The 17,059-nt window shown below is 34.9% G+C and overlaps 1 pseudogene; it reads right to left on the bottom strand.

Annotated features, from left to right (window-relative positions):
• Nucleotides 1-743: 743 nt before the first annotated feature.
• Nucleotides 744-1,830, bottom strand: LOC107640929 (uncharacterized; annotated as a pseudogene).
• Between the last annotated feature and the right edge of the window lie 15,229 nt (nucleotides 1,831-17,059).

The raw sequence follows: 17,059 nt of genomic DNA, 5'->3' as shown, positions 1-17,059 counted from the left end.
TGGATAACGGTTGGACTGCTGCTATATACTCAATTTAATTGAGGTTTAGGGGTTAACAATTATCTTGATTTCTTTTGCTGTTGTTGTCCCTAGTTTGATAGGAATGTCAAATGTTCAGTGGAATGAAAAATTGACATACAGTTAGAGTCCTAACAGCAATGTCTTAGGAAATAACAAATTGGCACAGTTATGTGTAAAAGGTATATGCTTTAAACATTATCAATTATTAAGTGAAATGGAAAACTATGTATTCCTGTATTTTGACATACATTATTGGGCATTATAATAGTTTAAATCAGTTTGATCAACCAATAAACAGAAGGCTCAAGTTGCCAATCCATATAACTATACTTCTGAAAATTCATTTTAACCATTGGGCAGGGAGAAGTCTTAAAGTAACTTCTCTTAACCATTACAATATCCAAACAAGTCTTAGAGATAACCATCAAAAGTTAACAATACAAAAGATATCAACATGAAACTAGAAGTCTTAAAGTAGACTGTCTAAAGTATTACAGGGACATCAGCCCTTGGTCGTTGCCACTTTCACTACAAAACATAAAGTAAACATTAAAATCTACTATAAATTCATCCCAATGCTTTCCAGGCCATAGGTGGTGTTTTGGCCATGTACTTCAATGTCCTTCTTGATGGACTAGTAACTGTTGTTGTGGATGGCTGGGGTTGACTGGCGCTGCTGCTGCGTTTAGCTCTCTTGGAGGAGGTTTGTGACTGTTGGGTCCCTACAACTTGTAATGCTCTTCCTCTTGCTTGAAGTTTTGTTGCTGCTTTTGTTGTTGTCTTCGCTGCATTCTTGCTGGGTTTGGAGTCCTAGTTGTGCCAGCACTCTTCTTGGTCTGTGGAGCAGCGTTCTGCTACAACCAGTAACAACAAATAGTGACATCAACAGATTGGGATCAACAAATTAGTAATAAACAAGTCATACAAGGGTACTCTAAATTGATATCAGCCCACGTTTACCTGTTTTGCCGAGGCTTCCACCTTACATTTTCTAGGGCAGGTTCTTTTGTTGTGACCAAGTGCAAAATAGTAGGAGCATTTTTGTTGTTGTCCAGCCCTGGATAATTTAGACAGTGGTCCATTGTTGCGTGACTCATCACCATCCTTATTCTTGCTTAATTTTGGGCGCCCTATTGGTTTCCTAAAAACTGGTGGTAGCACATCATCATTCTGAGTCCAGCCCCATAGATTTGGTCCATTCACAGGGTAGATTACATGTTGATAGCAGTCCATGTATGTCTCTTTCTTATAGCACTTGTTCACATAGTTCTTAACATCTAAACACATTTTTCTAATGCAACTTATGGCATGCTCACAAGGGTAACCTATTAGTTGAAACTTTCTACAGGAGCACTCATGTAAGTTTAAATCCACAACAAATTTGTCTCTATTACCCTGGCTGCTGGACACCTCATATTTGTCCCTATCCGCATAGATGGCCAACCACTCTCCACCCTTATCAAACTATCTTTCAATTTTCTTGTTTATTTTTGGCAAAATTTCTCCAACATATGTAATTATACTTTGTCTGTTGTCAGCCCACCTATTCATTAGATAAACCCTAATATCTTCTAACATAGACACTATGGGTTTCTCTCTAGCCTCTACAATAATAGAGTTAAAACACTCACACATGTTGTTTACAAGTGTATCAACTCTAGAAAAATAATTAAATCTGGACTTGCTCCAATACTTAGCAGGGATCTCCATGAGATGATTATAAGCTCCTTGATCAGCCAGCTGAATCTCCTTCATCCTTCTCTCCCACTCCTAGACATATGTTGCCTTTGCAGCCTTTCACATCATCATTTTTAGCTGAACACCTGGGAACCTTTTTCTGAAGTTGCTATATAATTGCCTGACACAAAACCTGTGATCTATGTCAAGCAGCAACTCATCAAAGGTAGGTATCAATCCTATAGAAACAGAATTTAAAACAACACAAGTCAATAACAACACAACATGAGTTAAACACAGAATCAATTACACAATTTTAGGTGAAAACTGGTTAAGTTGAGGGTTACCTTTTGTTGGTCGCTCATGAATGTACACCATCTGATCTTGTCAGCACCCAAATCATCATACAGATTCAACAAAAATCACGTCCATGAGTCTTTTGCCTCTGCTTCAACAACAACATAGGCAATTGGCAAAATTTGATCGGTGGGGTCCCATCCAATGGCTATTAGAAGTTGATCACCATATGGAGTCTTGATGAAGCATCCATCAAGGCCGATCATGGGTCTGCACACCATGAAACTCCATTTACAAGCATCCAAGCAGATATAGATCCTCTCAAATCGTGGTCTCATGTCCTTACTAGGGATTGGTATCTCTAGTTGAAACTCAAGAGGTCTCTGCACTTGTATCCGAACAGTGGTACCCGGATTCGACCTCAGTAACTCGGCAGCATAGTATGTATCCTCATATATTGCTCTCCACAAGTACCATTAATCTCATCCAACGCTTGCTGCTTCACTCTAGCAGCTTTGGTCTTTGTGAGGTCAACATTCCACTTGCTATGAGCCTTCCTTATCAAGGTTCTCAACTTGATTTTAGGGTTCTCACAAATATTCTTTATAAAAGCCTTACTTAGCCACTGAGAACTCATGATACCAATCTTGGTTGCCTTACTGCATGTGTGTTTTTTATAACAGCTGGTCAATTACCATGTATCTTCTCTTTTCATCTTATGGCAGTATGCAAACCACTTGCAACCTTCTTGACAAACAGCTTTGCACCTATGGCTATCACACTTTGAAAACCTCTACCACTGTGCACAGCATAGCTAGTTAAACATTCCATAAAAGCATTCCTATCTACATACATTGTCATAACCTCCCATTTATACTCATTCATATTCTTCAAACTCTTGTGCAATGGGTACTTCCTCAACAAGGGATCCCCTTCGTCGTCACTTACAGGGACATCCCATAACTCCTCACTCTCATACCTATCATCTTCTTCCCTTAGTCCAGCAGCCACCACTTGCTCCTTTCCCTTGTTAACACTGGCACTAAATTCTCCTTGTACTCTCTCAGCTGGAACACTCTGTTTTATCGTTTGGGAATCTTTCATAGTTGTGATATCAACATCATACAAACCCCCATCACCATTTCAATCGTCATCGTTGTCATCAAAAGCTACCTCTATTGCACTATCTCCAGAGCTGTTTTCACTCCACTGTTCATCACTGTCTCCCTCATCAGTGGCATCATCATTCTCTGGCTAGTAGTGATCATCCTCAGATTCATCATCACCTGAAAAATTTGACCTCTCTGCAGACATAGAATCATCCTCCAACATATCAGTTTGGGCTTCTGTCACCACCTTGGGCTTCAGACCCACCTTGGCCTGAGCTGATGATTGGGCCTTGTGTAGCACAATTGGACTAGGCCCAACAGTCCCTGCAGTTGGTGCAGCAGTCTCACCACCATCTATCTCTTCAACTTTCTCAATTGTACAGCCTTTTCTAGCAGTAGCACCATCTTTGTGAACAACAAAAAGCTCCACCATGTTGTCCCTCATTCCAATTTTGGCCATGTCCATTGCATTGTTGTCTGTGTGAAGCATCCTCAGTCCTACATCCGTTTTATCTTTCAGAGACTTATACCACATTGTAGTGATGTTCTCTGCTACATATCCCTGTTCAGCCACTATCTTCATCAGTAGTCCACTATCGAAGTCTCACCCCCACATAGTGTAAAGGTTCACCATCAAATCCAAATTTCCCCCATAGTGTATCTTGACACTAACATAACTCATTCTCCGAACAATCTGTCAGACAAACATAACAGACTTCATAAAATTTTCACATTGATCAACAAACAACAAAAATGCATAAATGCAATCACTAGGGAAAAATTAAAACTTCTAAAACAAAACAAAAAACGAATATGAAACTATAAAACAAAACAATCACACACACAACATCATTACTTATCAGCATGTATTAAGATGAAAACCAAATGGGTGGAGGAGATTTGATAAAGGAATACCTGACACGATCTTCTTTGAAGAAGAAGGGTTTCAAACTAACTGCTTCTGTGGACATTTACTGTTACTGAAGGACAATGTCACCTCTCTAGTTGCGAATCGCAACCCTTGAGTGATGATCGGTAGGGTTTGTAGGTTTTTTTTTTATCGTTTCGTGCTTCACAAGAAGAAGAAGAAGAAGAGTCAGTGGTAGAGTAAGTATGTGTTCTATCCAAACGCGGGAACCATTACACGTCTATTAAGCCCTGCCCCCTCTCGTTTTCCACGTCGGACACGACGTTAACTATTACACTCCCACTTAACGGCAGGACTTGATTGATGCAAATCAAAACTATTTTGGACATAAATAGGACACTTTAAACGTTGGGGAGTAAAATAGAATTCACCCCAAACGTAGGGGACCAATTTAATACTTTACCCAATTTATTATAGCGAGTGATTTATGTTGGTTATTCTACTAGTTACGTGATAAGTAGTAAAAATATTAGATGTTTCTCGTTAGCAAACGAAATATGTCAAAAGAATTATATTGAACGTATCTTATTAGAGTTCGTTTGGATGTTATTAAATTATTAAAAAGATATTTTTTAATGAGTAATTTTTTTTATTTTTTTTAATGTATTTGACAAAATTTTAGTAGTAAAAATAAAAATATTAAAAAATAAAAAATTGTGATACTACAAGTACAAACGTTTTTGTACTATGCATTGTGTTATTTTTCTCTTTTTCTATGCTTGTTTGATGCATAAATTTTTGTTAGAGAGTACAGAAACTTTGTTGACATACCACATAAATTTATACATAGTATATAAATTTTTGCACATATAAAAAATTTTATCGATATACTATAGAAATTTTTATACATAGCTGATGGAGGGTAAATGTCGGTTAGGAATTTTCACAAAAATAATTTCATTGATAGTATAGTTCCAAATCAACAATCAACCTTCAATAAAAGTTTAATTTGTTTGTCACAAGTACAAATCCAATAAAAATAACCAAAGTATTTAAACATCGGGTCGTCTCTCAAGGAATTGCAGGGAAGTGTGCATATTATTGGTTATGGGTTTGTATATTTTTGGGTTTTGAAATAAGGGACAAGAAATGTAAATTGCAAGGAAGTAAAGGAAACTTAAATGATAAAAAGGTCTTGGCAAGGGTTGATGGTTAAGGATCACTATCCTTGTTACTAACCACAACATGATAATTACAAGGATCGCTCCCACTTTGTCATCCCCAAAATTAGAGAAAAGTCAAGTGAGTTTAATGGATCCTAGTCCATAAGTCCTAGCTAACTCACTTATTAATTTAGTAAGAAACTAGAGTCAATGGCAACAAATTATCAATCACTTGGACATTAGTCACTCTAGGTCACCCAAGTTACCATCCCAAGCCAAGAATAGAAAAATCTACTCTAAAAATCAACCAAACATTTTATCAAACACTTGGAAGGCATAAGAGGAAAGTATATTAAAATAGTAAGAAATATAAAATCTAACAACTACCAATTGCAAGAAATTAACAATAATAACTCAATTAAGCATTAAAAAAACATAAAACATAAATGGCATTAATGGAAATTAAAGCTAACAAGAGTTCATAAACATAAAGACAACAAAATAGAGGAAATAACAAGTAAGGCTAAGAGAATAAAGATGTAAGAATAATAAATTGTAAAAAAAACTAAATCAAAGCAAGAATTAAAACCTAGATCTAGTGAAATCTAACCTAAATCTAACCTAATTCTAGAGAGAAGAGAGAGCTTTTTTCTCTAGAATTCTAACCTAAAACATGATGAAAACTAAATTATGACTCCTTGGTTCATCCCCCTCCAATCCTAGGATTCAAAAGTACTAGAAATGAGTTGGATTTGGGCCTCATTGAGATCAGAAATCACCCCCAGCGTATTTACTTTAATGAGGTCGCGTGACCAACATCACGCGTGCGCGTCGCCTGCCAGATTTTCTCCTCACGCGTACGCGTCGGTCACGCGTACGTATCGCCTTGAATCTTCCAAATTCTTATTTTCCATGAATTCTCCGTCTTGCATGCTTTCCTCTTCACTTTCTTGATCTATTCTTTGCCTTTTTAATCCCGAAATCACTAACAAACATATCAAGGTATTAAGTGGAATCAAAAGTGAATTAAATTTGACTAATTAAAATCCTAAAGAGCATGTTTTTAACCATTAAGCACAATTAGGAGAAATTTATGAAGCCATGTTATTTTAGTGAATAAATGGAAGAAAAATTGACAAAATCCACCAAATTCAATACAAAATAAACCATAAAATTGTGGTTTATCAATAGCACATAAAATTTTTGTTGCGAATATAGTTTGTTGGTTGGGTGAGTCAATTGTGATCCTTCAAAAACCTTTGTATTATGCATCAAAAATTGTTGTGCTATACATAAAAAATTTCTATGTTGTGTACCAAATTTTGGTGCTGTATGTATTTTGTTGGTTGGGTATCAATGTTTTCAATATGTAGTCCTTAAAAAATTTTTGTGCAGTGCATCAAATTTTCTGTACTGTGCACCAAATTTCTGTGTTGTGTACTGAAATTTCTGTATTGTGCATATTTTGTTGGTTGGATATCAATGTTCTAAGTATGTGGTCATTTTGTGATGTGCATCAAAATTTATGTGATGTGAATCAAAATTTTTCTATTCTAATTTTTTGAACATATAGAAGAGAAGAAAAAGATGGAGAAGATGATGATGATGATAGTGAAGGGAGGATGGGAAAGAAACATGAGAAGAAGAAATCAAATAAGAGAATAAGAGGAGGACAACAACGACAACGTTGTTGAAGAAGGAGCGTGTAGAAGAAGAAGCTCGAAGTTATTGAAGACAATGACGACTTGGTTGAAGAAGAAGAAGAAAAAAAAGAAGAGGAGGAAGAAAAAGACGATCACCACAACGTTAAAAAGAAGACATGCGTATCTGACTTGGTTGGTGAAATTACTTGCTGCGTAGATTTATTGAGTAAAAGAATATCTTTTTTTTTATAAATTACAAGTTACATATTTTTTAATTTAAAAAGGATATTTTTGATATAATAAACAAGCAAAAATGTATTTTTATATTATTGTACCCACACATAATTATTAGATAAAAGATATTTTTAGCTAGGGTAAAGTATTAAATTGGTCTCCTACGTTTGAGCCTAATCCTATTTTAGTCCCTAAGATTTGAAGTGTCCTATTTACATCTGAAAAAGTTTTTATTAGCCTCAATCAAGTCCCTGCCGTGAAGTCATGGTGAAATAAGAAATTGTTTGTCCTACGTGGCCGTTTAAAGGGTTTGTGGTTAATAGACGTGTAAGCGTTTCCGTGTTGAGACTCAGAATGCATACACTCATATCGACTCTTCTTGTCAACTCAGTCAGTTAGTTTGAAATCCTTCAACGCCTGAAGAACGTGTCAGGTATTCATGAATGAGATTTTCTCTACCCATTTGGTTCCCATCTTAGTGCATGATAATATGTGATGTTGTTGTGTGTATGATTGTATTTTTTGATAATTCAATATTCGTTTCTTGTTTTGTTTTGGAATTTTTTATTTTGCCCTAGTGAATGAGTTTATGCCTTTCTGTTGTTGTAGTTGATCAATGTGAGAGTTTTATTGAGTAGTTTATGCTTATCTGACAGGTTGTTGAGGAAATGAGTTATTTTAGTATCAAAATACACCATGGTAGGGTGGGAGGTTTTGGTTTGATGGTGAACCTTTACACTACGTGGGTGGTGAGACTTCCATAATGGATTATTGTGATGAAGATAGGTAGAGTAAGTTCGAAGCTAGTGAGATAGTAGTCGAATAGGACTATTTAGCAGAGAACATCACTGCGACGTGGTACAAGTCTTCAAAAGAAGAAATAGAGGAAGGACAGAGGATTCTTAAAATAGACAAGGATGCAATGGAGATGACCAAAATTGGACCGAGGACAAGATAGTGGAACTTTTTGTTGTTCACAAAGATGATTCTACTACTAGAAGAGTCTGTACCATTGAGAAAGTTGAAGAGATAGATGGTGATGAGGCTAGTAAAACGATTGTGAAGGCTGTTAGGTCTGGTTCAATTACAGTGCATAAGACCCAATCTTCTGAACATGCCAAGGTGGGTAAGAAGCCCAAAGTTGTGAGGGAGGCCAAAAAATCTGGAGAGGTTCTAAAGAGTGTAGGGACATCTTCTATATTGAAAGAGGACTCAGAATCAGCGAGTGATGATGAATTTGAGGATGATGACTATCAATCAAAGAGTGATGATGCAGATATTGATAAATAGTGGAGTGAATTCAATTTTAAAAATAGTGCAATGAAAGTTGCTTTTGATAACAGTGATGATGATTGGAATGGTGATAGAGTTTGTTTGATGTTGATAGCACAACAAGAACATGAACAACATCAAGGATTTAGGTTTAATTATTGACCCTAATTTCTTTTTGTTTTTTTTTTTTGTTTTTAGTTTTTCTTGCTTCCAACAATAAAGTCTAGCATGTGTACTAGGTTGGTCATGTAGGACATGCCGTTACCTATTTCACCATAACTTCACGGTAAGGACTTGATTGAGGCTAATCAAAATTTTTTTGATGTAAATAAGACACTTAAAATTTTAGGGACGAAAATAGGATTAGGTCCAATTTTAGGGGACCAATTTAGTATTTTAGCTTTTTAAATAATTTATTAAAATATAAAATTACATTTACTTTTTTAAAAAATTTTTGAAAAAAGTTACTTAAAAAAAGATCTTTTCGTTAAAGCACATCCAAACAAATCCTTAATAAGGATAATAAGATATGCATATTAATATTATGTTGAGACTGTCAATGAGATAAAACCGTATTTGCATTGTGGTTGAATCGATTTAAAAAATAAAATTAATATAATTTATTACGATTTGAATATATTAGTTTAAATATTTTCAAACTAACCCAATTTTATTCAAAAAGATTACGATTTGTATTATATTGATTTGATTTTTTTTTAATAAAATACAATTCAGACTATATTATTTGTAATTTTTTTTGTCATTGTCAATAGGATAAGTGATAAAAGAGAAAATATGAATATTTTTATAAAAATATATCAGTAAAGAATAAATTTATTTTGTTTATTTTTAAAAGAATTTACTTAAAAAGTTTTAGTAGCATGTATTATAAAAAAATATAATTAGTTAAGCAGGGTTTGTCGATCTATTTATTGTTACTCTACTTATGTCACCGTGTTGGTTTCATAGTCAATCTACTTATAATTAAATAAACTTTATCTTCTCGTATAAATACTATCAGCTTTGATAGGTTTAAATAAATGTAGTCCCAATATATAAAACACATGTTTTTTTTTGTTTTGGTAGATACAAATTTTTTTGTTGTAGTCTATAGTAAAATTTAAGATTATTATTTTAGTTTTCGTTATTATTTTGCCACAATAACAGTTAATTAAATAAATTAAGGACTAAGATAAATAATTTTTAAATTGAGTTAATAGTAAAAAAATTCTGTAAAACATCATACGATAATCAATTTAATTTATGAAAGATTAAACGCCTTAAAATGAGTTTCGAAAAAATATAACTAAGTCAAATTAGTTATTCTACTAGTTAAATAATGATATATTACATTAAATATTATAGGACGTTATTAACATAGCAAGTTAATATAATATATCATAAAAAAATTAGTTCATGTGTCATGTTAATGATATGTCACATACTATAGGACATATCATCAATTTATGTAGCTTTAAGGAAAAACTATCAAAAGTACCCATGAAGTTTACGAACGCTGATAAAAGTACCCATAAATTAAGAAAATTAATATTGTACCTATGAAAGATGGGTTCCGTATGACAAAAGTATCCAAATCCTAATTTTTTAATAAAATTCCTAAACTACCCCACCCTAACCCCATTCTAGCGTCACTCCCTCTCTTCTCTTCTTCCTCTCTCCTCACTAATCTCTCAAAAATCCTCACAGAGTCACAGAAACTCTCCTCCTAGCTCCTCATTGCCGTCCGCCACCCACCTACTCCATTACCGCCAATCTCTTCCCCTCTCACTGTTTCTCCCTCTCACTATTAAGGTGACTACAACACCTTCATCGCACACCTGTGACCCAATCTGAGGAGAATGCTGCCGTGGCGCGCCTGTTGCAGCCGAGGAGAACGTCATCGTGGCGTGTCTGACCCAACCGAGGAGAACACCGTCGTCGCACACCTGAGAAGAGAGAGGGGTCGTGGTACTCTTGCATGCAGAAAGCGGGTTCGATAAAGAGAAATCAGAGAAGAAAGGGAGGCGGCACTGTGGATGGAGGTTCTGCCATTGACGATGTTACAGTCGGCCGGCGAAGAAAAATGTATTTCTTTTTTTTAAAACATTTTTATTTTATTTTTCTTCTTTTCAGAAATTGATTTAGTTACTACTAAAATGATACTATTCTATTTTTTTTAAATCTACTTCTATTTTTTATGCAGGCTGAGATTGATTTACAGAAGATCCAGTTGATGGCTACTTCTACTTCTGATTTTTGCAGAAATAAATTTCAAATTTGATGAATGAATTTGTTGATTTTTTTGGTTGATGGATTTTTTTATTTCTAGTTTTGCTAAAGTGAATTGAAATTGGATGAATGAATTTGAAAATTGTTTTGAGTATTTTTTTTATGTTTGATTAATTTAGTTTGAGTATGGATTATAAACTTATGAGTGAATCGGTTGAGGTCCGATCTTCTACCATCACCACTACCATGGATTTTGGTCTGGTTTGTTGTAGGAGTAGTTTTGGACTCCATGGCAAGAGTTGGTGCAAATTGAGTTATAAAAGGTTGAAAAAGTGAGTTGAGGTTGAATGTAGGGTAGTTTAGAAATTTTATTAAAAAATCAACAAAAAATTATGATTTGGATACTTTTGTCATACGGAACCCATCTTTCATGGGTACAGCGTTAATTTCCTTAGTTTATGAGTACTTTTGTCAGCGTTCGTAAACTTCATGGGTACTTTTGGTAGTTTTTCTTAGCTTCAAATTAGTGCGTGAATATTTTTTATTTACGAAATTTTAAAAAGCGAGTCAAGTACGCCTTAATGTTTTTAAAGGGTTAATAATTAAATTCGTTTCCAAAAAGATAACGTATTTTTCATTTTCATCCCTAAATGATTTTTTTTATTTTCATCCATTCATGCTTCTATTAATTTTTAGACACTGCCGTTAACGTTTTGATTACCTAAAACGTAAAGTGATAGCACAGCATAGTCAAAGACGTAGTTTTACACTTAAAATGTGTGGATTCTTTTTCGTTCTCACTTTTACTCTTTGCTTTCTTAACCCATGCCCTACCATCACGAAGACGAAGAAGATCGCGATATTATCTACAACCACTAGAGTAGTTGTAGAGCATTGTTAGTGCATTTGTTTTGGAGCTTAGAATGTGATAGATCACGCGCCTCCAACTTTTCTTAACCATGTTCTGATTCCTATAGAAACTCTCCAATTTGATAAACCAAGAGTTTCATCGATGTTTGATCAAACGCAGCAGTGAATCATGAAACTAATGATGCTAACAATAAAAAATCTGTTTCATCAATTGGGACATTGTCCCTCTCTTCTCTTGATTTATCAATGGGAGGTGGATATATGCATGAAGAAGTGGGGTTAGGCCTAATGGAAGAGAAAGAGTCAGAAGAGAACAACACAAGCAATGACAATAAACCTGACTTCTCGAATTAGCTCACATTACCACCTTAGGTAGCTTCAACCACCACTCTTGGTGGTGCACTAGCTGAAGTTCTAATCCCAAGTACAATCACTTCAACCAATGATGGTATCACCGCCACTTCCAATTCGAATCCGTTGTCTCCGGCTAGGATAATGGTGTCATCTCAACATGGGATATTGCACAAGACACTTGCCTCATCGTTCTTTCTTCTTCACATGGAGGAGTTCGAAGCATAGCTACCATGTGAGTGCGACAGCAACCCACCACCATGACCTCCACTTCCACTCCCATCATGGCCTCGAAAATGAATTTTTTGTCTCTCAACAACTGTTGGATATGCAACAACACTCAAGCAATGCATTCATGTTTATAGGAAGATGGGGATTAGGGTTTCTTTAATTGAGGTTTAGGGACTAAATTGATACAATTTATTAAACATATCTTGTCAGCAACACACAGGGCATGCCACATGTATTCCGTGCTTTCACTTCATGTTTCAGGTTAGCAAATCATTAATGGTAGTGTCAAAAAACTAATAGAGGGACAAACGTAATTTTAAAAAAATTTATTTAGGGACGAAAATGAAGAATGTGTGATAAAAATGAAGAATGCGTGATCTTTCAATGAGAAATTTGACTATTAACCCGTTTTTAAAATCACTATTAAATTGCACTAGACACATGCAATTTAAGACTTGTTAAAGCAAAAACCTGTTTATAAATCGCAGTAACTTATTGCAGTTTCTAGTTTATTTACTAAATTGTTAAAAACTCAAATCAAACCTAACTGTTTTATTCATTTAATCTTTTGGTTAAAAACCAATTTCAGATATTTTAATTTTATTAGTTTATTTTTGGAAATAATTAAGAAAGAAAATAAAAAATTTACTGTAGTTAACATTAAGCAATATCGTTGTTATAATTAATCCACTTTAAAAGTTATAGTAGGTCAAACAATATTCTTCTTCCTTACATGTCACAACAGAATATTTATCTATAGTAAGGTGGTAGATTTTTTAGAAATGGAGTAACAGTATGTGTAATATTTTAGGTACCAGAGAAATGACACAGCAAAATATAGAGATGAAAAAAATTAGAAATTTGTATAAAATATGGAAATAATTGAATAACTTTCTTTGAGAATTACAACTTCTCTCTATCACAAGGAGATTACAATAACACTATCTCTTGACAAAAGAAGAACATACTTCTCTCTCTATATATAGGAGAAAACTACTCAAAGAAATATTATGTTATTCTATCTGGATGACTTGATTGAAATGAATTAAAGAAAAACTCAATTTATAGGTGAGTCTCTTCAATATGAATCATCCATCAATTAGACGTATATAATTCTTCTCTTTTTCAACCATTAAAATTCTAAGGTTATAAACTAAGATTGTTTATTACCTTTCATTTTATTTAGTTATAATTTATTTATTTATTTTCTAAAAGTAGCTTTACTAATTTTCACAATCTCCCACTTAAAGCTAATTTTGATAAATTTTCAAAATTCATGTTGCTCATGTATTCTATAGGCTGTACGAGAATCTACACCATTTAAACTTTTCTGTGTTGATTGGTTTTGTCATGGCATCTGCTAAGTTATCTTTAGTGTGAATCTTCTGCATATCAACACTTCCTTCTTCTACTACTTCCCGAACAAAGTGATATTGTACTCCAATGTGTTTTGTTCTTGAATGAAAGACAGGATTTCTCGCAATGTGCAAGGCACTCTGACTGTCACAATACACAGAAATCTTCTGTTGTTTGTGCCCGAGTTCTTCTATCAACCTTTGGATTCAAATAGCTTCTTTGCATGCTTGTGTAGCTGCCATATATTCAGCTTCTGTAGTAGATAAAGCTACAATAGTCTGTAATTTAGATAGCCAGCTCACAGCTCCTCCTACAAGTGTAAACACATAGCCTGTGGTAAATTTTCGTTTATCAAGATCACCTGCAAAGTCTGAGTCGACATATCCATTGACAATAAATTCCGATCCTCCAAAACATAATGTAACATTCGAGATCCCTTTAATGTATCTTAAGATCCTCTTAACAACATTCCAATACTCTTTACCCGGATCTGCCATAAATCGACTTACCACCGCAACTGCTTGAGCAATATTTGGCCTTGTACAGATCATGGCATACATAAGACTTCTCACTGCTGATGCATACGGCACTCGAGACATTTCCATCCTCTCTGCTTCACTACTAGGGCACATACTTGAGGATAATTTAAAATTCATAGGAAGTGGGGTTGAAATTGGCTGACATTCTTGCATGTTGAAGCGTTGCAAGATCTTCTTCAAATACTTCTTTTGTGATAGCCAAATCTTCCTATCTTTTTTGTCTCGGTGAATTTGCATCCCTAAAATCTTGTTTGCTGGTCCCAAGTCTTTCATATCAAACTCCTTAGCCAATTGTGCCTTCAATTCTTGGATTTGATCTTTGTTGGGACCTACCACCAACATGTCATCCACATACAACAGTAGAATGATGAAATCATTATCACCAGACCTCTTGTAATAGGTACAATGATCTGAACTAAGTCTTTTGTATCCAAGGCTAATAATGAAAGAATCAAATCTCTTGTACCAACACCTTGGCGCCTGCTTTAGACCGTACAGAGATTTAGTTAACCTGCAAACCAAGTTTTCTTTTCCTTGTTCTTCAAAACCTTCTGGTTGGAGCATATATATCTCTTATTAAAGTTCTCCATGAAGAAAAGAAGTCTTTACATCTAATTGCTCTAGATGTAAATCAAATACAGCACACATAGCCAAAACTACTCTAATAGTAGTTAGTCTCACCACTGGAGAAAATATTTCATTGAAGTCAACACCTTCTTTCTGAGCATATCTCTTGACAACCAATCTTGCACGATATTGTTCCACCTGATCATTACTATCTCGTTTGATCTTGTAAACCCATTTGTTACCAATGACTTTCCGACCTGCTGGAAGTTCAATAAGTTTCCAGATATGGTTTCTATATAATGCCTCAATTTCTTCTTGCATTGCTGTCATCCACATAGAAGCGTCTGGATTGCGAATAGCCTCCATAAAATTTGTTGGCTCTCCATCTTCTGTCAAAAGACAATATGCATCATGGTTTGTCAAAACATAATTTGAGTGCCATGATGGTGTTCTTCTTTGTCGAGTAGATCGACGAACTTCTATGTCATTGGCCTGTGCTTCTTATTCTTTGTGCTATGGTTCTGCTTCAGAAAGATCACCTTCTCTGAATTTTTCATCTATTTGAATAGTGGTTATCTCTTTAACAGTGTTGCCATTTTCTTGTTCTTTTTGTAATTCATCTTCTGCAAATATCACATCTCTATTGACAACTACCTTGCGGGCAGTGGGATCCCACAGGCGATACGCTTTAACTCTGCCAGCATAACCCAAGAATATACATTTTCTAGATTTTAGGTCCAACTTTGTTCTTTCCTGGGAATTGTACATCACGTACACAGGACAACCAAATATATGAAAAGAAGAATAATTAGGTAGCTTACCTTGTCACATCTCCATTGGTGTCTTCAACCCAATTGCAGTTGATGGTGACCGATTGACGTTAGGATTTTTGCCAGTAAAGAATGTCATAAAAATAGTCGCGTTGTAGATATAGTCTCTAAATCGACAGAAATCCCTTCGTACAAACGTTTTGGTTGTCACAAGTAACAAACCCCTTTTAAAATTGATAACCGAGTATTTAACCTCGGGTCGTCTTCTCAAGGAATTGCAGGGAGGTATGTTCTTATTATTGGTTATGGAGATTGTAAATTTGGGGGTTTGAGAAATTTGGAGTTTGGGCAATGTGCACAGGTATATTTAAATGATAAGTAAAATAAATTAACAATAATAAAATCTCTTGGCAAGGTATGGAGAACTGGAGGTCCTATCCTAGTTATCCTTATCAATTGTGATGAGAATTGGATTCTTCTCCCACCTTATTAACCTCTAACTATGAAGGTAAGTTAAGTGGACAAATTAATTCCAATTTTTAATCAACAATGAGTTTGATAACTCAAGAGTTACCAAGGTCTCAACCAAAGCCAAAAGAGAAAAATCCAAATTATTTATATAATAAAAAGGAGCAATCATAAGCCTGAAATACCTCAAAAATATATTAAATAAAGAAATCAATTCTAACATGGAGTTCATAAATTAAATTGAGAAAGTAAATAAAAATAAAGAACTTGGAATTGAGAGTCACTCCTAAAACTAAGAGAAATCCTAAATCCTAATCCTAAGAGAGAGGAGAGAACCTCTCTCTCTAAAAACTACATCCACTCCTAAAATTATGAATTATGAGAACCTTCTTATGAATGGGTGCAGTCTCCCACTTTATAGCCTCTAATCTGTATTTTCTGGGCCGCAAACTGGGTCAAAAACAGTCCAGAATTCGCTGGGTTCGAATTTTGCCACGCTGGATTTCTGTCATTGTGACGCGGCCGCATGGATCATGCGATCGCGTCACCTAGTGTCAGGGAAACTATAACATATTATATATTAAATCAAAGCCCCGGACGTTAGCTTTCCAACGCAACTGGAACCGCGTCGTTTGGACCTCTGTAGCTAAAGTTATAGCCATTTGAGTGCAGAGAGGTCAGGCTGGACAGCTTAGCAATTTCTCCAACTTCTTGCATTCCTTCCACTTTTGCATGCTTCCTTTCCATCCTCCAAGCCATTCCTGCCTTATAATCTCTGAAATCACTTAACACACATATCAAGGCATCTAATGGTAATAAGAGAGGATTAATAATAAGCAAATATAAGATCAAAGAAGCATGTTTTCAATCAAAGCACATAATTAAGAAGGCAAATGTAAAATCATGCAAATAATATGAATAAGTGGGTAAAGAGTTGATGAAATCCACTCAATTGAGCACAAGATAAACCATAAAATAGTGGTTTATCAACCTCCCCACACTTAAACACTAGCATGTCCTCATGCTAAGCTCAAGAGAAGCTATAAAGGTGAAGAGGAATGATAGAATGTATGAAATGCAACCTACCTATATGAATGCAACTAAATGCAAAATGTTTCTACCTACTTGGTTAAAAGTAAACAAATCTTTTAAGAACAAATATGAACTGGATTTCACTAATTCAAATTGCAAAATAGAGTACAAATAGACTTGCAAGAAGAAAATAGCTCATGAAAGCAGGAACAAGGAATTGAGCATCGAACCCTTACTGGTAGTGTATACACTCTAATCGCTCAAGTGTTTTAGGTTCGATTCTCTCAATTCTCTACTAACCTTGCTTTCTAAGGCTTGCTCTTCATCTAACAATCAACATAAGTTTAATGCACAAATACACA

Source organism: Arachis ipaensis, chromosome B5 (assembly GCF_059453495.1).
Source record: "Arachis ipaensis isolate K30076 ecotype BB chromosome B5, ASM5945349v1, whole genome shotgun sequence".
Taxonomy (NCBI): Eukaryota; Viridiplantae; Streptophyta; class Magnoliopsida; order Fabales; family Fabaceae; genus Arachis; species Arachis ipaensis.
Note: the sequence above shows the minus strand (reverse complement) of the source record. Positions and strands in the feature narration are given on the sequence as shown.